Source organism: Mobula birostris, chromosome 17 (genome assembly GCF_030028105.1).
Source record: "Mobula birostris isolate sMobBir1 chromosome 17, sMobBir1.hap1, whole genome shotgun sequence".
NCBI classification, from domain to species: Eukaryota; Metazoa; Chordata; class Chondrichthyes; order Myliobatiformes; family Myliobatidae; genus Mobula; species Mobula birostris.
Genome location: NC_092386.1, coordinates 64,389,839 through 64,412,814, shown reverse-complemented (window position 1 = coordinate 64,412,814; position 22,976 = coordinate 64,389,839). Strand labels below are relative to the sequence as shown.

The 22,976-nt window shown below is 43.8% G+C and overlaps 1 protein-coding gene across 3 annotated transcripts in view; it reads left to right on the top strand.

The window, feature by feature from the left end:
* Positions 1-22,976, top strand: part of LOC140211722 (sialidase-2-like) — a 34,215-nt gene that overhangs the window by 3,595 nt on the left and 7,644 nt on the right. The gene's annotated exons all lie outside the window — the stretch shown is intronic.

Here is a 22,976-nt window from a genome sequence, read left to right as displayed (position 1 = left end):
GTTAGATGAACCCATTGACTACATTCTGGGAGGGTGCCATCCACTGCCACGCCCACTGTGAAAGTCGGGACATGCAGTTAGTTTAACATTTATTGTGGGTAAGCTGCTAGTCTCAAGAATCATGGAGGAAATAGTTAATAATTTCGGACAGCTGAATATGATAAATCCAAGCCAACATGACACATTGAACGGAAAACCGCGTCTGACAACTTTATATGCTCTACTTCTCTAGGAGTGTGACAGGGTGAATAGACAGAGCAAAACCTATAGACATAGACTTGGATTTCCGAAAGGCATTTGACAAAACTCGAGGGAGAGCCCAGGATATTGGAGGGAGTGTGTTAGTGTAGACAGTTGGAATCAATTGGTCAGTCTCACTGGAGTACTCCTAGGGTTGATTCTTGGAACTCAGTTGTTTACTATTTACATTAATGGTAGATGAAACAAAATGGGAGTGTTGTCTATTCAATATTTCAATAATATTTTGGGTAAATATAAAAATATATTGCATGATAAAGCATTCTTGGTCATTTCAATAAATCATTTCAGGTCATATGCATAAATGCATTAATTGCATACGTCATCACACTACCACATGATATATGTGTCCCTCACTTAAAGTAAACTCTAAGTTACACCAGTATCCCTGGATAATGTGTCTTCCTTTGAATTAGTTCAATGTTTTGAAGTTACAAAACAACACTGGCTCAATGAGGAACAACGGAACGCAACAGCACGTGTTCTTCGAAAAGGAAGACATGATCAAGTCCAGAAAAAGGCCATAAATGGAAGCATTCAAGGTTCATAAAGACAGAGCATTGGGTGCCAATATTCATTAAGAAAATCAGAAATAGTCGGCTACATTGGAAAGATTCATGAGCTTAATTACACAACTGGTAATTGACTCATGTATACCGAGCTATTTGAAGCCAATGAGAAGTGAGTGCCAATTTTGTTGAGTTCATGCGGTTTAAAGGCATACAGTTTGTTTCAAAGTTTGACTGCTCCAATCAAACCATCAGAAATAAGCTTTCCTGATATTGTCAAAGTAATGCAGGAAAATTAGAACCAAAGCCTTTGTTGATTGCAAAATACTGTAGGTTTCATAGGCGGAATCAAAAGGAAGGGGAGTCCACTTCGGTGTACGTGGTTGAATTGAAGAGATCGTCTGAGCATGGTCAGTTCAGTAAGGGGCTTAATGATGCACTAAGAGATTGTTTAGTTTGAGGAATCTTAAAAGAAAGCATTCAAAACTGAAGCCCAGCTTACATTTAAAAGAGCAGTGGAAATTACAGTTTCGATGAAAACTGCAGACAGAGATGCAATTGAGTTGCAGTCTGGAATGAAAATTAGCTCGATTAAATTGCAGCAGCTAAATATGAAACTGCATGGCCAAACAAACAGGAGCTCACATACACCAAAGAAATGCAGATTTAAAGGTGAAGCGTGCAAAAAATGCAACAAAGTAGGGCACATACAAAGAGTATGTCAGGGAGACAAAAATAAATAGTCTACACAAGGCAACGAAAACACAGGGATAAGAGTGACCCAGAACTGCGTAGCCTTAAAACTTACAATGTGAAAGCTACCAACAAAGAAGCAATATGGCTTACACTAGAAGTGAATGCCACATTGAGCTCGTATGTGGTAAAAACATTGTGTATCAGCATTGTGGGGACATGACTGGCTCAGACAGCTACAAACTGATTGGAGATCCATCACACAATTTGCATGCCACACCCCCCTACAAAGAGTCAACTGAAAGTGAATTCAGAAAGGTACTGGTTGATGTCACTGCAGTCTTCAAGGATGGCAGTGGAAAACTCAAACATATCAAAGGTAAATAGTAGTAAATGAAAATGCCACACCCAAGCTTTGCAAACCCATCCGGTTCCTTATATCAGCCGTGATAAAGTAGCCAGTAGGCTAGATTACATGGAGGTTGAAGGAATTCTTTCCAGGATTGAGTGGACAATAGACAATGCCAGTGGTCCCAGCAGCCAAGAAGAATTGACCTGTCAGGATCTTTGGTGATTTTAAGGTCACCATCAATCCCGTACTGAAAGTAGATCAATGCCATCTGCCTAGGATAGAGGATATCTTTACAAAACTCTCTGGACAAAAACACTCCAACAAAATGGAAATTGCTGAGGTTAACTTGCAGTTAGAGAAGGAAGAAGAGTCCAAAAATGCTTGCAAATGGCCTTATTGCTGTAATAAGCTGATTTTTGGAGTAGCTTCTTATCTGCTTCTGCACTCTGGCAGAAAGCTATGGACCAGGTGGTGCAATGCTGCCCAGGTACTCAGTGTTACCTGGGTGACATCATTTTTACCATTAAGGATAACAAGGAACATCTCCAGAACCTCAAGACAATGTTAAAAAGATTAGAAGATTATGGGCTCAGAGCATGATGCAACAAGTGTGAATTCTTCAAAACAAACATCACTTACTGTTGTCACACCATTGACACATGAGGATTACACAAGTGTGCTGAGAAAATTCAAGCAGTGGTGGATAACCCAAGGGTACAGGATGTGTTACGGCAGATCGGGAAGAAATAGCAATGTACAAGGCAGTGTGAGGTGGCTTTCAAAAGGTGAAGGAAATACTGACATCAGTCGCTGTAGTCACACATTCTGATCCACATTATCTAGTGAAGCTTGCCTGTGACACTTCACCTTATGTTATAGAAACAATCACGTTACACGTTATAGATAGACAGATAGATAGATATACCTTATTGATCCCGAGGGAAATTGGGTTTCGTTACAGCCGCACCAACCAAGAACAGAGCATAAATATAGCAACACAAAAACCACAAACAATCAAACAACAAAATGCAAACTATGCAAACTACAAAATGCAAAATGAGTGATGGAAGTGAACACCCCATAGAATTTGCATCACGTTTCCTCCCTTCCCAAAGGGAAAACAGAGAAAAGTTACACACAGATTGACAGAGGGGCCTTGAATCTGGTTTGGGGTGTAAAACATTTCAACCAGTATCTGTATGGAGAGTTTACCCTTGTTACTGTTCAGCAGGTGTCCCCAACCTTTTTCGCACTGCGGACCAGTTTCATATTGACAATATTCTTGCGGACCGGCCGACTAGGGGAGGGTTAGTGTTGCCAACGTACAAGAGTAGCAGGCAAATACGTAGTGTTTACCCTGAGAAAGACTACAATGACCATGAAGCCTTACGCGGGCACCAGTGCGCATGCGTAACTTGCGTATGCATGTACGTCCCGATTTCTTAAAAATCGTTTTTGCCTATTCTTTTGGCGGTGGGGGGGAGGGGGGGTGATAATCACGACCGGAATATCGGTGATAAGTGCCTGATACACTCAATTTCGTTTCTAAAAGGGTTTATCTAACGAATTTACTATTAAAACACAGCACATATTTTCCTCGCATGAATAAGTCAATTATCAGGGGAGCTTGAAGTAAGTGTTGAATGAACTTCCAGTAGAAGTGGTAGAGGCAGGTTCGATATTATCATTTAAAGAAAAATTGGATAGGTGTATGGACAGGAAGGGAATGGAGGGTTATGGGCTGAGAGCAGGTCGGTGGGGCGAGATGAGAGTAGTGTTCGGCACGGACTAGAAGGGCAGAGATGGCCTGTTTCCGTGCTGTAATTGTTATATGGTTATATAAGTCACTTATAATAGCATCATAACATTTTAAGTAATGTTTGGATATTAAACACAAAGCGCATATTTTCCTCGTATGAACATATAAAATCATTGCAATGCACCAATATCACTGAATCAGTGGGAGCCCTGGGCTGAATAACTGTTTCCCTGCAACAAGACGGTCCTATCGAGGGGTGATGGGAGACAGTGATACTTGAAAGGGGTTCCTTATGTCCAGTCTATTCCACAATTTAGTTTTTGTTACATTCATCGCAGAGATATGTTGGAAATGGAAGCAATGTTTTCAGTGCTTCCGTAGCTATCTCAGGATAGTCAGCCTTGACTTTGATCCGGAATGCCGGCAGAGATGTTATGTCAAATATACTTTTCAGCCCGCCGTCATTTGCAAGCTCGAGGAGTTGATCTCCTTCCCGCGCTGACATGGATGACGCGCGGGTAATGAGCTCGTGTGTCTTCAAGCTCAACAGTGGGCGTGACAGGGAATGAGGAAAGGTGCAGCTGGCTCATATCACCAAATCATATTGTTTCCTCGCGGCCCGGTGGTTGGGGACCGCTGCTTTAGGTTTCATAAGTGGAATCAAAAGGAAGGGGAGTCCATTTCAGTGTACGTGGTTGAATTGAGGAGATCGTCTGAGCATTGTCAGTTCGGTAAGGGGCTTAATGATACACTAAGAGATTGTTTAGTTTGAGGAATCTTAAAAGAAAGCATTCAAAACTGAAGCCCAGCTTACATTTAAAAGAGCAGTGGAAATCACAGTTTCAATGGAAGCTGCAGACAGAGACGTAATTGAGTTGTAGTCTGGAATGAAAGTGGGCATGATTAAATTGCAGCATCTAAATATGAAACTGCCTGGCCAAACAAAGGTGAAACATGCAAAAAATGCAACAAAGTAGCACACATTAAAGGAGGATGTCAGGCAGACAAAAATAAATAGTCTGCACTGGGATGCAAAACCACAGGGATAAGAGTGACACAGAAATGCGTAGCTTTGAACCTTACAATGTGAAAGCTACCGACAGACAAGCAATATTGCTTACACTAGAAGTGGGTGCCACGTTGAGCTTGTATGTGGTAAAAACATCGTGTATCAACATTGTGGGAAGTGACTGGCTCAGACAACTACAACCTGATTGGAGATACTTCACAATTTGCATGCCACACCCCCTGCAATAGAGTCAACTGAAAGTGAATTAAGAAATGTACTGGATGATGACACTGCAGTCTTCAAGGATGGCATTGGAAAATTCAAACATCTCAAGGGTAAATAGTGTTAAATGAAAATGTCAGGCCCAAGCTTTGCAAACCTATCCGGTTCTTTATACCAGCCATGATAAAGTAGCCAGTAGGTTAAATTACATGGAGGTTGAAGGAATTCTTTCCAGGATTGAGTGGACAATGGCAATGCCAGTGGTCCCAGCAGCCAAGAAGAATTGACCTGTCAGGATTTGTGGTGATTTTAAGGTCACCATCAGTCCCATGTGTGGCATGTGGCCAAGTGGTTAAGGCATTGGACTAGTGATCTGAAGGTCGTGAGTTTGAACCCAGGCCGAGGCAACATGTTGTTTTCTTGAGCAAGGCACTTAACCACACATTGCTCCAGTCCACCCAGCTGAAAATGGGTACCGGCAAAATGCTGGGGGTTTAACCTCGTGATAGACTGGCGTCCTATCCAGAGGTGAGGGAGTCTCGTACTCTCTGTTGCTTCAAGCCAAGGAAACTGGCATAAGCACCGGCCTGATGAGTCTATAAGTCTCGGGACAGACTTTAACTTGAACTTGAACATCAATTCCGTACTGAATGTAGATCAATACCATCTGCCTAGGGTAGAGGACATCTTTGCAAAATTTTCTGGACAGAGCACTTCAACAAAGCGGAATTAGCTGAGGCCTACGTGCAGGTGGAGAAGGAAGAAGAGTCCAAAACTGCTTGCTAAGGGTCTTATCACTATAATAGGCTGATTTTTGGAGTACAGTGGCATGCAAAAGTTTGGGAACCCCTGGTCAACATTTCTGTCACTGTGAATAGCTAAGCGAGTAAAAGATGACCTGATTTCCAAAAGGCATAAAGTTAAAGATGACACATTTCTTTAATATCTTAAGCAAGATTACTTTTCTATTTCCATCCTTTAGAGTTTCAAAGTAACAAAAAAGGAAAAGGGCCCGATGCAAACGTTTGGGCACCCTGCACGGTCAGTACGAAGTAACGCCCCCTTTGGCAAGTATTACAGCTTGTAAATGCTTTCTGTAGCCAGCTAAAAGTGTTTCAATTCTTGTTTGGGGGATTTTTGCCCAATACTTCCTTGCAAAAGGCTTCTAGTTCTGTGAGATTCTTCGGTCGTCTTGCATGCACTGCTCTTTTAAGGTCTATCCACAGATTTTGGATGATGTTTAGGTCAGGGGACTGTGAGGACCATGGCAAAACCTTCAGCTCGCACCTCTTGAGGGAGTCCATTGTGGATTTTGAGGTGGTTTTAGGATTATCCTGTTGTAGAAACCATCCTCTTTTCTTCTTCAGCATTTTTTTTCACACGGTGTGATGTTTGCTTCCAGAATTTGTTGGTATTTAATTGAATTGATTCTTCCCTCTACCCTGTGTTCCCTGTGCCTCTGGCTGCAACACAAGCCCAGAGCATGATCGATCCATCCCCATGCTTAACAGTTAGAGAGGTGTTCTTTTCATGAAATTCTGAACCCATTTATTTCCAAACATACCTTTGCTCATTGCGGTCAAAAAGCTCTATTTTAACTTCATCAGTCCACAGGACTTGTTTCCAAAATGGCATCAGGCTTGTTTAGATGTTCCTTTGCAAACTTCTGATGCTGAATTTTGTGGTGAGCATGCAGGAAAGGTTTGAGGATGTCGCTGCACAGTAGAACAGTGCACCAACACTTCAGAGCCTGCTAAATCTTCATGAAGGTCTTTTGCAGTCAAACGGGGGTTTTGATTTGCCTTTCTAGCAATCCTACAAGCAGTTCTCTCGGGAAGTTTTCTTGGTCTTCCAGACCTCAACTTGACCTCCACCATTTCTGCTAACTGCCATTTCTTAATTACATTACGAACCAAGGAAACTGCTACCTGAAAACGCTTTGTGGGCATCATTTATTTTAATTTTCAGAGTGCCAGGCAGCTGCTTGGAGGAGCCCATGGCTACTGATTGTTGGGACAAGGTTTGAAGAGTCAGGGTATTTATAAAGCTTTGAAATTTGCATCACCTGGCCTTCCCTAACGATGACTGTGAACAAACCATAGCCCTAACAAACTAATTAAGGTCTAAGACCTTGGTAAAAGTTATCTGAGAGCTCAACTCCCTTGGGGTGCTCAAACTTTTGCATGATGCTCCTTTCCTTTTTCATACTCTAAAATTGTACAAAACAAAATTTTGCTTAACATGTTGAAAAGAATGTTGCATCTTTAACTTTATGACTTTTGGAGATCAGTTCATCTTCCACTCACTTAACTGTTCACAGTAAGAGAAATATTGACCAGGGGTGCCCAGACTTTTGCATGCCACTGTAGCTTCTGATTTGCATCTGCACTCTGGCAGAAAGCTATGGACCAGGTGGTGCAAGGCTGCCCAGGCACTCAGTGTTACCTGGATGACATCATTATTACCATTAAGGATAACAACAAACATCTCCAAAACCTCAAGACAGTGTTAAGAAGATTAGAAGATTATGGGCTCAGAGCACAATGCAACAAGTGTGAATTCTTCAAAACCAACATCACTTACAGTGGTCACACCATCGACACATAAGGATTACACAAATGTGCTGAGGAAATTCACACAGTAGTGAATGCTCCAAGGGCACATGATGTGTCACAGTTGCAGTACTTTTTAGGATTCATCAATTACTATGACAGGTTCCTGCCAAACCGAGTTGCTGTGCCCCAGCCCTTCACTTTTCACTTCAGATTGGGAAGAAATAACAATGTACAAGGCTGTGTGAGGTGGCTTTGAAAAGGTAAAGGAAATACTGACGTCAGTGGCTGTAGTCACACATTCTGATCCACATTATCCAGTGAAGCTTGCCTGTGACACTTCGCCTTATGGTACAGGAACAATCATGAGTGATGGAAGTGAACACACCATAGATTTTGCATCACGTTCCCTCCCTTCCCAAAGGGAAAACAAAGAAAAATTATGTACAGATTGACAGAGAGGCCTTGAATCTGGTTTGGGGAGTAAAACATTTCAACCAGTATCTGTATGGAGAGTTTACCCTCGTTACTATTCAGCAACCAGTCGTGTCCATGTTCAGTCTACAGAAGGGGTTCCACAAACAGCAGCAGCACGATTGCAGAGATGGGCTCTGTTTCGTGGAGAACACAATTACAGGACTGAATTCAAAGAGGATGACTAATCACGGAAATGCTGATGGATTGTCCCAATTACAGAAATTTTACAGAAGAGAACACTCCTCTTGACATAATCTCCCTAACAAACATCCAAATTCTCCCAATTATAGCAGAGATGATCCAAAGGGAAAACAGGAAGGACCCACACATTGTCTCCGGTCTACAAGGCCACTCTAAATGGCTGGAATGTGCAACTGCCATCCCGCTTCCCCAATTTTTACCAGTGCCAGGATGAATTTGCCCTTGACGGAATTGTCCTATGTGGGGATTGAGAGTTGTTTGACCATCCAAGCTGAGAGCTAAGATGTTGGAGGAGCAACATGCTGGTCATCTGTGCAAGGTTAAAATGGAAGTGCTGGCTCATAGTTTTCTCCAGTGTCCGGGGATAGATCAGCAGATCGAGCAGCTTCCCATTCACTGTGTGGGTTGCCAACATGTCTAGAGGTTGCCAAGAGCAGCGCCGCTCCATCCCTGGGAATGGCCTGCATTTCCCTGGCAAAAGATTCATGGGGATTTTTCCAGAGTGTTCATGGGCAAGTGGATGCAGCCACAAAGTGGCCAGAAATGTTCCCAATATCCTCTACTACAGCCTCACTCACTGTTGATGTGTTGAGAAGCCTCTTTTCAAGGACTGGTGTTCAAGAACACTTAGTCAGTGACAATGGACCAGTTTGTTATGGAACAGTTTCAGTCATTTCTGAAAATGAATGGAATCAGACATATTACATCTGCACCGTACCACCCAGCTACAAGTGGCTTGTTGGAAAGTTTTGTCCAACGTCTAAACAACACACTGCATGCAAAATCAGCAGAACACACGACACTGACACTGAACCAGAAGCTCACCAATTTCCTCCTTGCATTTTGTAATGCAGCACACTCCACAACCAGCTACTGAATAGCTACACCATTCCTGGGTTGTCCCTTGCACTCATGCTTGATCTCCTCAAACCCAATTCCAGAAGGACTATGCAGGACAAACACCTGAGACAAATTGAGGGCTCCTCACACAAGGAGGTTAGATGTTTCAATCCTGAACAAATAGTCCTGATGAAGGACTATAGAGGAGATCAAAAGTGGGTGCTCGGAAAGATTAAGGACAGATCTGGACCACTCCCCTACACGGTGGAGACTGCATCTGATATCATCCAGAGATGACACATCAATCAATTGAGAAGAATAGAGTCAAATTTTAAAGAAGAAAGGGGGCCACAGCTTCAGAACCACTTCCTGCCATCCCAGAGTCAGCTCCTATAATCATCACGAAGAGGTCTCAGAACCTGAGGTTGTTGTACAACCACAAGTCTCACTTGCCAAGCAAAGTGACCCCTTGTCAGGAAAGATGCTATCCCACAAGAGTATAAATCTTCCAGTGTGATTATACCTGTCGGCCTGAATGGGACAATCTGAAAATTTTGTGGATGTCTGTATAAGGTTGTTATATTAGGTAGCATACTGTGTATATAGTTGAGATACATTCTCTATTAAGTTGGAGTTTATAGCTAAGCAGGGAGGGGTGTTGTATATTTAATATTTCAGCAATGTTTGAGTAATCTTGTATATAAATATTGTTTGATTGAGCATTCATGTTCATTTAAATAATTAATTATGGCTTATATGTAAAAATATATTGATTGCACACGTCATCACAGTACCACGTGATATGTGCACACCTCATTTAAAGTAAACTCGAAATTACACCCGTACTTCGGACTGACTCTCTTGTCTTCCATTGAACTAGTTGAATGTTTTGCAGTTACAAATATAGCAGTCAGTTTCCACACTTGCCGATGATACAGAAATAAGTGGAAGGGCATGCGGTGTTGAGGACATTGTGAGTCAGCAAAGGAATAGATAGAATAGATTGCAGAAGAAATTGCATGCAGATTTTAGCACTAGATTTAAAAAATGAGTGGGGCCTGTCGGGATTTCCAGTGCTCTACAGATCGTTTGAGTTACTGGGAAGTTGGCAAGGGCCAATAAAAAGAAGTTAGATTTAATCAGAGCAACCATTTAGGGAGCAGGCATTGTGATAGCGGGCCAGGGTTAGAGTAGGAAGCTGAGGCTGTGGTTCAAGGTGCTTCACCAAGGAAAGGTGGAGGCTGAGAGAAGTTATTGGTAAACTTTTTTCTTTCTTTCTTACTTGTGATCGTCCATCATAGATGTCGATGAGGGCCTCGACACTTTTATGATGGTGTCGAGACTAGCGTGTGATTTGGATTTAAGTGAGGGAGAGTTGCGCAGCGTCAGCCTCACTCTCTCTTCCCAATTCCCATCTGGATCCAGTGGCAAGTCAGAGTCGAGACGGCTGGAGAAGGGACTAGGCGCAGTGGATGACCAGGACATCTTCTGTGTCTTGTCCTGCTCTACACGCTCCACGATGCTTGCAGAGTCCGCCTTCTTGACCATTGGACCTTCCATAGGTCTCGCCTGCTCAATCTGCCGGAGTCTGTCTTCATATGCTGTTTGCATGCAACAGTGGCCACACCCCGGGCAACGACTTCGACAAGCTGGCTAAACCAGGTGAGGGTAGCCGATGGGTCTCAAACCCTCGGTAAGATAGGGAGTATTTCTTACTTATTGCACAGCTAGAGCAGTAGAAATGACAGTACAGGACAGTAGAGTGCTCCTCTAATGGGATGTAGTAAGACAAAGAGACTGCCAGTCTTTCTGACAACTACATTTGCAAGAACTGCATCAACCTGAAGCTTTTTACAGACAGCGTTGGGGAACTGGAGTTGGAGCTGGATGACCTTTGGCTTATTCAGGAAGCTGAGCATTGACTGACAGGAGAGACAGGGAGGTGGTTACACCTAAGGTGAAGATTCAGTGAACAGGGTAACCATCAGGAGAAGGAACGGGGACAGACAGACAACGCAGGTTATCTCTGTGGCCATTCCCTTCAATAACAAGTATATTGTTTTGGATTCTGTAGTGGGGGATGACTCGCAGAGGAAGCCATGGCATTCAGTTCCCTGTGTTACGTACCCCGTAACTCGGTTGCCAAACCAACAGAAATGGACCACTTAGTTGGAGTCTGGTTTAACAGAAACTAATAAAGTTTTATTAAAGAAATAAGTAACACAGTACTCTAATCGTAAGGATGTAAATGCAACAGGTTAGCAATGATAATACACATGTGTACACAGAACTAGGGTAACAGGAATCAATCAAGCTCTATCGCAGTCTAGGGGTAAAGTGATCAGTCTTAAGTGACGCAGAATTCAGTTCAGCTTAGTACAGTTTGCAATAATCGCTGTTGTGCCGTTGGAGAGAGAGAGAGAATGCAAATTTTGATTCAAACAGACCTTTGATGTTCTTCACAGTTAGCTTTCGGACGAACCCTTTTGTGTCTTCTGTGATCACCGACTGTGACCCCTCCATTCCGGATACGACCGTTCTTCCGTGGTGAACCCGGCACCCAGGCAAGGGCGGACACACACACCAGGTTACCGCCGATTGTCCCTTTTCACCCTGTTCACCTATGGTCGGTCCCGCGACCAGACCTCCCAACTCCCACCACACACCGCTCTTCCAGGGTCTTGTTATCTCGTGATCTCGTGGTGTCTGTCGTGCCTTAGCGAACCTGTTTTTTTTATCCCCCTGCTGGGGTATCGCCTGTCCACCAAACTTCAAACAGTTCAGGTTCAAAGCAATCGGTCTGTCAATATCTGAAACGTGTTTCTTTCTCGTTAATCTCTCTCTTCTCTCATTAGCATTTTGAATGTTTCTCCATTGTCTCCCTTATCTCTCTGATCAGCATCAATCTTCTGATAACTTGGTTTGTCGTCACACCTGGCACTGAATCTGGCTCTGTGACTCAGAGGGGAATTGGGCAGAATAGGTGAACTGTCGTGTTTGGTGGGGAGGTTCATTGTTTAGGTGAACAGACAAGAGCTTCTGTGGACAAGAATGAGATTCCTGAATGCTATGTTTCCTCCCAGGTTCCAGGGTCAGGGAGTTCTCAGATCGAGTCCATAGCGTTCTCAAGGGGGAGGGGGAGCAGTCACAGGTCATTGTCCATGTCAGTACCAAAGACGTAGGTAGGAAGGGTGCTGAGTTCCTGCAAAGCAAATTCGGGGAGTTATGAGCTCAGTTAAAGGACAGGACCTCCAGGGTTGTGATCTCAGAATTGCTAACTGTGTCATGTGCCAGTGAGGCCAGAAATATGAAGAGAATACAGTTTAGCTTGTGTCTAAGGAGATGGGGCAAGAGTGAGTGCTTTAGATTTTTTGGATCATTGGGTTCTCTTCCAGGGAGTGCAGCACCAGTACAAATGCAACAGTTTGTACAAATGTTTGTAGTTAATCTGGAGGGGGAGTCAGTATCTTTGCCAGACAGTTTAAAGTGTTGCTCCAGGGAGTTTAAACGAGAGTTACAGAGGGATGGGAACCAGCATTCCAGCACAGCAAATGTAGTGGGTGTGGGGAAAGTAGATGTTAAACACACATTCAAAGACAGGAACCAAAAGGTTGAGCATGGCATTGCAACTATTTCAATGCAAGGAGTTTATTAGGTGTAGTGCCCTGGTTCACATCCTTACTGTTATGCTGTAGGTATTTCATTCAGCAGCTCTGTAAGAGCCACTGCTCTGCTTTCAGTGTTTTTGGGTTATTGTTGAAGATACTAATGGGAGTTATCTACAGGTCCACAAACAGTAGCCTGGATATTGGTTGCAAGTTGAATCAAGAGTTAAAATTGGCATGTCGCAAAGGTAATGCTACCATTGTTATGGGAAATTTCAACATGCAGGTAGACTGGGAAAATCAGATTGGTACTGGACCCCAAGAAAGAGAGTTTGTGGAGTGCCTCCGAGATGGATTCTTAGAGCAGCCTGTACTGGAACCTACCAGGGAGAAGGCGATTCTGGATTTAGTGTTGCGTAATGACCCAGATTTGATAAGGGAACTCGAGGTAAAGGAGCCATTAGGAGGTAGTGACCATAATAGGATTAGTTTTAATCTACAATTTGAGAGGGAGAAGGGAAAATCGGAAGTGTCAGTATTACAGTTGAACAAAGGGGACTATACAGCCATGAGGGAGGAGCTGGCCAAAGTTGACTGGAAAGATACCCTAGCAGGGATGACAGTGAAACAACAATGGCGGGTATTTCTGGGAATAATACAGAAGGTGCAGGATCAGTTCATTCCAAAGAGGAAGAAAGATTCTAAGGGGAGTAAGGGGCGACCGTGGCTGACAAGGGAAGTCAAGGACAGTATAAAAATAAAAGTGGAGAAGTATAACATAGCAAAGATGAGTGGGAAGCCAGAAGATTGGGAAACTTTTAAAAAGCAACAGAAGATACCTAAAAAGGCAATTCGGGGAGAAAAGATGAGGTACGAAGGTAAGCTAACCAAGACTATAAAGGAGGATAGTAAAAGCTTCTTTAGGTATGTGAAGAGGAAAAATTAGTTAAGACCAAAGTTGGGCCCTTGAAGACAGAAACAGTTGAATTTATTATGGGGAACAAAGCAATGGCAGATGAATTGAACAGGTACTTTGGATCTGTCTTCATTAGGGAAGACACAAGTAATCTCCCAGATGTAATAGTGGCCAGAGGACCTAGGGTAACGGAGGAACTGAAGGAGATTCGCATTAGGCAGAAAATGGTGTCAGATAGACTGATGGAACTGAAGGCTGATAAGTCCCCGGGACCTGATGGTCTACATCCTAGGGTACTTAAGGAGGTGGCTCTAGAAATCGTGGACGCATTGGTAATCATTTTCCAATGTTCTATAGATTCAGGATCAGTTCCTGTGCATTGGAGAGTAGCTAATGTTATCCCACTTTTTAAGAAAGGAGGGAGAGAGAAAACAGGGAATTATAGACCAGTTAGCCTGACATCAGTGGTGGGGAAGATGCTGGAGTCAATTATAAAAGATGAAATAGCGGCACATTTGGATAGCAATAACAGGATTGGTCTGAGTCAGCTTGGATTTACGAAGAGGAAATCATGCTTGACTAATCTTCTGGAATTTTTTGAGGCTGTAACTATGAAAATAGACAAGAGAGAGCCGCTGGACGTAGTGTACCTGGACCTTCAGAAAGCCTTTGATAAGGTCCCACATTGGAGATTGGTGGGCAAAATTAGAACACATGGTATTGGGGATAGGGTACTGACATGGATAGAAAATTGGTTGGCAGACAGGAAACAAAGAGTAGGGATTAACGGATCCTTTTCAGAATGGCAGGCAGTGACTAGTGGGGTACCGCAAGGCTTGGTACTGGGACCGCAGCTATTTACAATATACATTAATGATTTAGATGAAGGGATTAAAAGTAATATTAGCAAATTTGCAGATGACACAAAGTTGGGTGGCAGTGTGAAATGTGAGGAGGATTTTTTGAGAATGCAGGGTGACTTGGACAGGTTGGGTGAGTGGGCAGATATATGGCTGATGCAGTTTATTATGTGGAATAATATGAGGTTATTCACTTTGGTGGCAAGAACAGGAAGGCAGATTAGTATCTGAATGGTGTCAAGTTAGGAAAAGGGGAAGTACAACGAGATCTGGGTGTCCTTGTTCATCAGTCACTGAAAATAAGCATGCAGGTACGACAGGTAGTGAAGAAAGTTAATGGCATTTTGGCCTTCATAACAAGGGGAGTTGAGTATAGGAGCAAAGAGATCCTTCTGTAGTTGTACAGGGCCCTAGTGAGACCACACCTGGAGTATTGTGTGCAGTTTTGGTCTCCAAATTTGAGGAAAGACATTCTTGCTACTGAGGCAGTGCAGCGTAGGTTCACGAGGTCAATTCCCGGGATGGCAGGACTGTCATATGTTGAAAGATTGGAGCAACTGGGCTTGTATACACTGGAATTTAGAAGGATGAGATGGGATCTGATTGAAACATATAAGATTATTAAGGGATTGGACACGCTAGAGGCAGGAAACATGTTCCCGATGTTGGGGGAGTCCAGAACCAGAGGCCACAGTTTAAGAATAAAGGTTAGACAATTTAGAACAGAGTTGAGGAAAAACTTTTTCACACAGAGAATTGTGGATCTGTGGAATGCTCTGCCTCAGAAGGTAGTGGAGGCCAATTCTCTGGATTCTTTCAAGAATGAGTTAGATAGAGCTCCTAAAGATAGCGGAGTCAAGGGATATGAAGGGGGTACTGATTGTGGATGATCAGCCAGGATCACAGTGAATGCCAGTGCTGGCTCGAAGGGCCAATTGGCCTACTCCTGCACCTATTGTCTATTATCTATTGTCTATAAGGGATGATGTGAAATATGTGCCATCTAATTAGCGGGAGGTTTTCTTGGTGAGGGCCAATGAGATTGGGCTTGAGGTTTTATTTGTTCGAGAGGAGATGAAGAGAGAAGACGCTGGGGAGAACCGGTCATAGCATACGATCCGGTGGGAGATGTATTGTGAGCGATGTTCAGAAGGTGGTGTGTGCTTTCATGTTGACCGAGGGCCCAGTGCTTGAGTGACAGAGAAGTTCAAGATGAGCTCCAATTTGTGCACATTGACTGTTTAATTAGAATAGACCCTTTTCTTTTTGTTCTTCTTTATTAACCGTTTAGTTAAGATTCATAAATATAATTCCTTTAATCGTATGCACTGTACTGTCTGATATTTTGTGACATTAATTTGTAACAGGGTGGAAAATTACCCAGCGTCCACTCATACAGGGGTTGGCGGGGGCTCACACCTCAATCTCACACGTTTGGTGGGGCCGAAGATTGTCTTCCCTAGACTAACACAGACAAGGAAAACGAAAGTGTTTCACGGGTAAGACAGATCAGCTTAGAGCATGGATCAGCATGTGAAGTTAAAATGTGGTAGCTATTAATGAAACCTGGTTGCAATAGGGGAGAACTGGCAGCTGGATGGGATAGAGTTTGTCAAATATACTTAGGGAAGTTTCCTTAATCAGTATATAGAGTTCCTAACTAGAGAGTGTGTGATACTAGATCTCCTATTAGGAAATGAGACAGGCCAGGTGACAGAAGAGTATGTAGGGGAACATTTTGGTTTCAGGATAATTATGATGAAGGATAGGAATGGTCCTCAGGTCGAGATTCTAAATCAGAAAAATGCATGACAACATGGGAGAGAGAAATCAGCAGGGTTAAAAGAAGGCATGACATTGCTCTGACAGACAAGGTGAAGGAGAAGCCCAAGGATTTCTACAGATTTATTGGTCATCTGTGTATGGAACTCAAAGGGATGAGGGAGAGCTGAAAGGGTTTTTTTTGTATCTGTATTTACTCAGAAGAAGTACAGAGAGTTTATAGAAGTGAGACAAAACAGTAGTGAGGTCATGGACCACATCTTCATTGCAAAAGAGAAGGTGCTTGCTATCTTGAGGCAAATTGGGGTTGTTAAGTGCCACGGATAGACAATATGTACCCTCAGAGCTTGTGGGACGCTCTGGAAATTGCAAGGTCCCTGGTAGAGATATTTACAATATCATTAGGCATAGAAGAGGTGCTGGAGGACTGAAGGATAGCTATTCATGGACCTTAGCAAAACCTTTGACAAAGTCCCATATGGGAGGCTGGACCAGAAGGTTCAATCACTTGGCAGTCAGGATGAGGTAGTAAATTGGATTCAACATTGGCTTAGTGGTAGAACCAGAGAGTGGTAGTGGTTGGTTATCTCTCTGACTGGTAGCCTGATATTAGATTAGATTATGAGGACACTCAGTCCTGGTTTATTGTCATTTAGAAATGCATGCATTAAAAAATGATATAACATTCCTCCAGAATGATATCACAAGAAAACACAGGACAAACCAAGACTAAAACTGACAAAACCATATAATTATAACATATAGTTACAACAGTGCAAAGCAATACCATAGTTCGATAAAGAGCAGAACATGGGCATGGTAAAAAAAAAGTCTCAATGTCCCAATGGACTCATCATCTCACGCAGGCGGCAGAAGGGAGATACCCTCCCTGCCTTGAACCTCCAAGCGCCGCCAACTTGCTGATTCAGCACCATTGGAAGCACCTGACTGCAGCAGAATCTGAGTCCGTCCAAAAACTTCGAGCCTCTGACCAGCCCCTCCAACACAGCCTCTCTGAGCACTTCCACTCCGCCCCGGCTGCCGAGCAACAAGCAAAGCTGAGGACTCGGGGCCTTCTTCTCTGGAGATTCTGGACCACACGGTTAGCAGCAGCAGCGAAGCAGGCATTTCAGAAGTTTCACCAGATGTTCCTCCATGCTCTCACGTCCGTCTCCATCAAATAAGGATTGCGCACGGCACCCTACTTGACAAATAATAGACATCACCACCGGAGTGGTCGCTGCGAGGTGCGTTGTGCTGCCATCTTCTCCTCCTGATTAGCAGTGTGCTGCAGGGATTGGTGCTGGGCCCATTGTCGTTTGTCATCTGAATTAATGATTTGGATGCTAGTGTGTTAAACTCAATCAGCAAGTTTGCAGCTGACACTAAGATTGAGGGAGTGGGCTGTAGACAGCTCACCAAGGAGGCGAGAAAGGCTATCAAAATTTACAGTGGGATCTGGACCAGTTGGAGTGTGAGATGTTGCACTTTGGGAGAACAAACAGGATTGGACTTGTACAGTAAACGGTAGGGCACTGAACAGTGCAGGAAAACAGAAGGATCTGGGAATACAGATCCATAATTCCTTGAAAGTGGCATTACAGAGAGGCTTGTAAAGAGAGCTGTTGGCACATTGGCTTTCATAAATGAAAGTATTGAGAACAGAAGATGGGATGTTATGTTGAAGTTGACAAGATGCTAGTGAGGTCAAGGTGGGGTATTGAGTACAGTTCTGCTCACCTACCTACGGGAAAGTTATCAATAAGTTTGAAAGAGTGCAGAGAAAATTTACAAGGATGTTGCCAGAACGCGAGGACCTGAGTTATAGGGAAAGGTTGAATAGGTTCCCTGAAGCGTAGAAGAAAGAAGGCAGATTTTGTAGAGGTTTGCAGATAGAGGTACAGATATGGTATATGCAAGCAATCTTTTTTCACAGAGGTTGGTTGAGATTAGAACTAGAGGTCATAGGTTAAGGGTGAAAGGTGAAATATTTAAGGGAAAGTGAGGGGGAGCATCTTCATTTAGAAGATAGTAAGAGTGTGGAATAAGCTGTCAGCAGAAGTGAGGATGTGTGCTCATTAAGAGAAGTTTGGGTAAGTACACGGTTGGGAGGAGTATGGAGGTCTACGGTCCAGATGCCTGTCAATGGGACTAGGCAGATTAACAGTTCGGCACTGACTAGATTGACAGAAGCTTCTGTTTCTGGGCTGTAGTGCTCCCTGACCATGACCTCCAGTGGCTGAGTCAAAATCTATTACGTGGATTAATGTGTGTGAGGTCACGCACTTTTGTAAGAAGAATCAAATGGTGGATTATTATCTACTGTAAATGGAGAAGGATTGCAAGTGACTGAAGTTGAGAGGATCTCAGTGTTCTAGTACATTAGCCACCCCAAAAAAACCTAACAGGAAGTTTTAATGGATGTTTCGAAGGCAAATTGTATTTTGGCCTTCATTGCAAATGGGTTCGAGTTTACAAGCAGGATGGCTTTATTACATATGAGACCACAGAAAGTGCATAGTTTTCATCTCTGTACCTGAAAAGGAATGTAGTAGTGTTAGAGGCATTCCAAAGGAGATTCACCAGGCAAACCTCTGGGATCACAAGTTTCTCCTACAAACAGAGACTAGTCAAATTGTGTATCTTTCCTAGCAGTCTAGAAGAATGAGGCATGACCTTGTCAAGCATAGTAGATGTTTAGATGTTTTCACTTGTATGAGTCATGAACAAGGGGATGTACTGTAGATACAAAATAAGAGCTTAATTATTCAAAACTGAGACACATTGAAATTCTTTCTCTCATAGGGTAGCGAATCTCAGAAATTCATTGCCATAAAGGGTGGTGGCGTAGGCTAAATCTCTAGAAATACATATGATAAAGGTGAGGAATCAAGGGTTATGGGGAACTGAAACAGAAGAGGAGCTGAGGCCAACACAGATCAGCCATGACTAGATCGAATGGTGGGCAGACTACCTCCGTTCCTATTTCTTCTTGCGATAACACCATTTACTAATGAGGCAACGAGTTGTCAGAAAGTAGTTTGTAAAGTGGGAATAAAAATGATGTAGTTCGGTGTTGTGAGGGGTCAGATATGTGTCAACTGGAAGGGAAATGTGAAATTGTCCATTTTAGTAGAATAAATAACGAACATAGTCTATGTGGTGAGCGTCTCAATAGGAACATGAAACTTCAAAGAAAGAGCATTTTTTTAATTATGAGAGGCTTAGATGAAGTAGATAGTCAATGTCTGGTCCCCATGGTAGGGGTGTCAAACACCACAAGGCACAGGTTGAAGCTGAGCAGGAGGAGAGGAACTGAAGGGTAAATTTTTCACCCAAAGAGTAGCTGCAATGAGCTGCCAGAAGGTGTGGTGGAGGCAGGAATGGTAACAACATTTAAAGGGATCTTGAAAGGTACTTGAATAAGCAGGATATAGCAGTGTATAGAATTAACACAGGCAAGTGAGATTAGTGTGGATATGCATAAAGGTTGGTACAGAAGCAGTGGCTCAAAGGACCTGTTTCCATGCTGTACAACTCTATGTCTGTTGTCCATTTTGTAAATGACTGGGATTCTCTGTGGCAGGTCTTGGCCAATGAGGTGAAGGATCACAGCAATAAAGATGGCTGACAGGGTGGGTGAAATGATGCAGCCCTGTTTAACCCCTGTGCTTACAGTGAAGGGTTCAGATTCAGCTCCACTGTGCTGAGCCCTGTGGCTAACACGCCTCAGTATTCATCAGTACTTTCCAGGAGAGCCATGTTTTGATAGTATACACCACAGTGCTTGGTGGTACAGGTATACTGTATCAAATGCCTTTGTCATGTGTATGAAAGCCAAGTACAAGGGTTGCCTTTGTTCACAGCTTATTTCCTGTAATTGGCGTGTTGTGAAGATCATATCCCTAGTACCTCTAGTTGGGCAGAAAGCACACTGCGATTCAGGGAGTACTTCTTGAGACAGAGGAAGAAGCCGGTTGACAAGAATACGTGCAAGCACGTAGCCTGTTGGTGACAGGAGGAAGATGCCTCTGTAATGCCATGAGCTGCCTCATCTCCCTTATTGAGTATGGTCACTATTACAGCATCCCTGAGGTCTGAGGGCAGTTGCACCTTTTGCTCAGACCATCAGGAGCAAGGTGCAGGAGTAGCAGTTCCCCTTCCTTAAGGATCTCTGCTGGGATCCCCTCAGAACCAGTGGCATTGTTCATTTCAGTCTCCCATTAGTATTATGGTCCTCTTTCACACTGGGAGGTTCCCCCATATCTTCTCTCACAGGTCTCTGGAGGACTTGGTTAGTAACCTCTGGTACAACAGTGCAGCTGCAGTTCCTGAAAGAGCCCTCTCCATCGATTGTTGATATCCTGCCGATCCTTCAGCAATTTCTTCCCGCCCTTTCCGCAGAGGATTTAATCTGCAGTAACTTGGACTACAGTCTGATTTGGTGGCACTGAGGAAGCCTCTCGTATTACCAGAATCTGCCAGGCTCTGGATTTCTAGTCTATCAAGAATTCTTTAGCTCTTTCACCGAGTTGGACATTTGCCTCGGCTCGGGAGTAGGCCTCTCTTTTGGCCTTGCTGTCAATGTCATTCTGCCGGGCACAAAAGGCTTTCCTTTTCCTGGAGACAGAACAAACCTGTCTCCATGTCATTATATCAGACCAATCCTGATGTATGCTGGACCTGTACCCAAGGATGTTTTTGAAGATTTAAACAGACCCCAGTATTCTCCAATACCCTCTGGATATTCCTGTTGAAGCTTTATCCAAACGAGGACAGAAGGTGCTGTTAGGTGGCAGAGTTAGTGGCCCAGTTCAAGGCCAAGAAGAAGGTCAGGACCACCACTATCATGGAGCTTCTGTATGCGGATGACATCTCCATCACAGTACACTCTGACAAAGACCTCCGATGTATCCTGAATGCCATTTCCAAGGCTTACAGGGGTCCTGGTCTGAGCTATGGACAGGCTCACAATGCCGGTTTTAGTGAATTCTGGGCTGGGCCTGTGTAGGGTAACGTAACTGGTGGAAACATACGTAATTCACACCCACCGACGTTGACATTGAGTTGGGGTTCACTTTACGTGGCTGGTCTGACGTTATGTAGTAATTTTGTAGTAAAATGTGTTATGTTTTTTCTGAAACATAAAATGCCTCACTTTTTTTTATTTTCGAAAGTCTGCACTCTTCCTTTTCAATCCTGATAAAGGGTCTCAGCCTGAAACATTAACTGTTTATTTCCCTCTGTGGATGCTGCCTGACCGGCTGGGTTTTCCAGCGTTTTATGTGTGTGTTGTAACGTAAATTATTTGCGATGAAGGCAGCGGACCAAAGTTGGAAGTACAGACATCCCACCCTCCCGGAAGTTCCAGAAATCTCCCGCATATTGATCGGCTTCCTGATGCCCGCAAATTACATACAATATCCCGGAAGTCGATTTTTTTTTGAGAATGAGCTAGTGAGAGAGGAGACAGACAGACAGAGAGAGAGAGACAGATTTAGACAGAGAGAGCAAGTGACAGACATAGCGACAGAGTGACAGAGAGAGCATCCTGATTGGTCTCTCTTTGTGCTAAGTAGACCTATCAGTTTTCTCTGTGGGTGGGCTTTACAGTCGAAATCGCTCTCTCTTTCATTGTCCATCAGTTCAGTTTAGTGTCCTGCAGTGCCATGGCAGAGTGTTCCAAAACAAGAAAATATAAAACATACGTCACCCCAGACTACACTAAAGTGTACCCTTGCCTAAAAGGGGTCATAAATAATGACAGTGTTGCTCGCTGCACTGTTTGCAACAGTGATTTTTCTATTGCCCATGGTGGGTTAAATAACTGTAAAAGACTTGTTGAGGTGAGTTTAACAGGTGTCATTCGTTCATTAGCAAAGCTAACATTACTTAAATAGCTGGCTAGCTGCTAAGGAGCTACTCTATTGGTGTCCTACGTGATGAGCCCAAACTCCCTGTAGACTTGCTTAAAGTAGTAATGGAATAAAAAAACAACTCCATGATAATATAATATAATTGTGAATCTTGTGAATCTGATGTCTTGCAAAATTAATAAATTTATTGATGCAGACTGCTACGAAGTTGAGACTTCCGGCAAAATGTTCAAACCTGCCAAGCAAGTCACATCACAGTACAAGGAAAGTTTGCAAAAGAAATAGAAAAGCTATTTGCATTGGTGGCATCTGTTAGTCTCGCGAGACCACGGATCTGCACCTGGAATGTCTGGCTTCAGTCTGTTAGAGCAGTGTCTGTTGTGGCTGTAGAGGCCCACACGGGAGTGACAGTCTCGGCTGCAGCGACTGCACTTGAAGGCGCTGTCCTCCAGTGTTGTCTTGGTGCTGTTTCACCGACGAGTGCACTTTTCTTCAGCAGCATGCCTCAGCTTCTCTTCTCCTCTTTTTAGACCTCTGCGTAGTTCCAGCCTCCAGTGAAAGCGATCACTTGTGATGTCCTCCCACCCCTCGACGTTCATTTTCAGTGACTTCATGTCTCTCTTGCAAACGTCTTTGAAACGAAGAAGGGGCCGCGCTTGCGCTCTCTTGCTAGAGGCCAGTTCCCCGTACAGCAGGTCTTTCGGGATCCTCCCATCTGACATGCGGTGTATGTGGCCCAGCCAGCAGAGACAGCATTGTTGGAGCAGAGTGAAGAGGCTGGGTATCTGGGCGCGGGCCAGGACCTCATTGTTGGTGACTCGGTCGGTCCACTTGATGTCCAGGATGCGTCTCAGGCTGCAAAGGTGGAAGGCGTTGAGATGCTGCTCTTGTCTGTAGTAGAGGCTCCAGGTCTCGCTGCCGTAAAGCAGTGTGCTGAGGACGCAGTCCCTGTAGACTGCAACTTTGGTGTGCGTCGTCAGCTTTCTGTTCTCCCAGACTCTCTTTGTCAGCCTGGTGAATGTTGAGGCTGCTCGTCCGATCCGTCTGTTGATCTCGGGGTCTAGG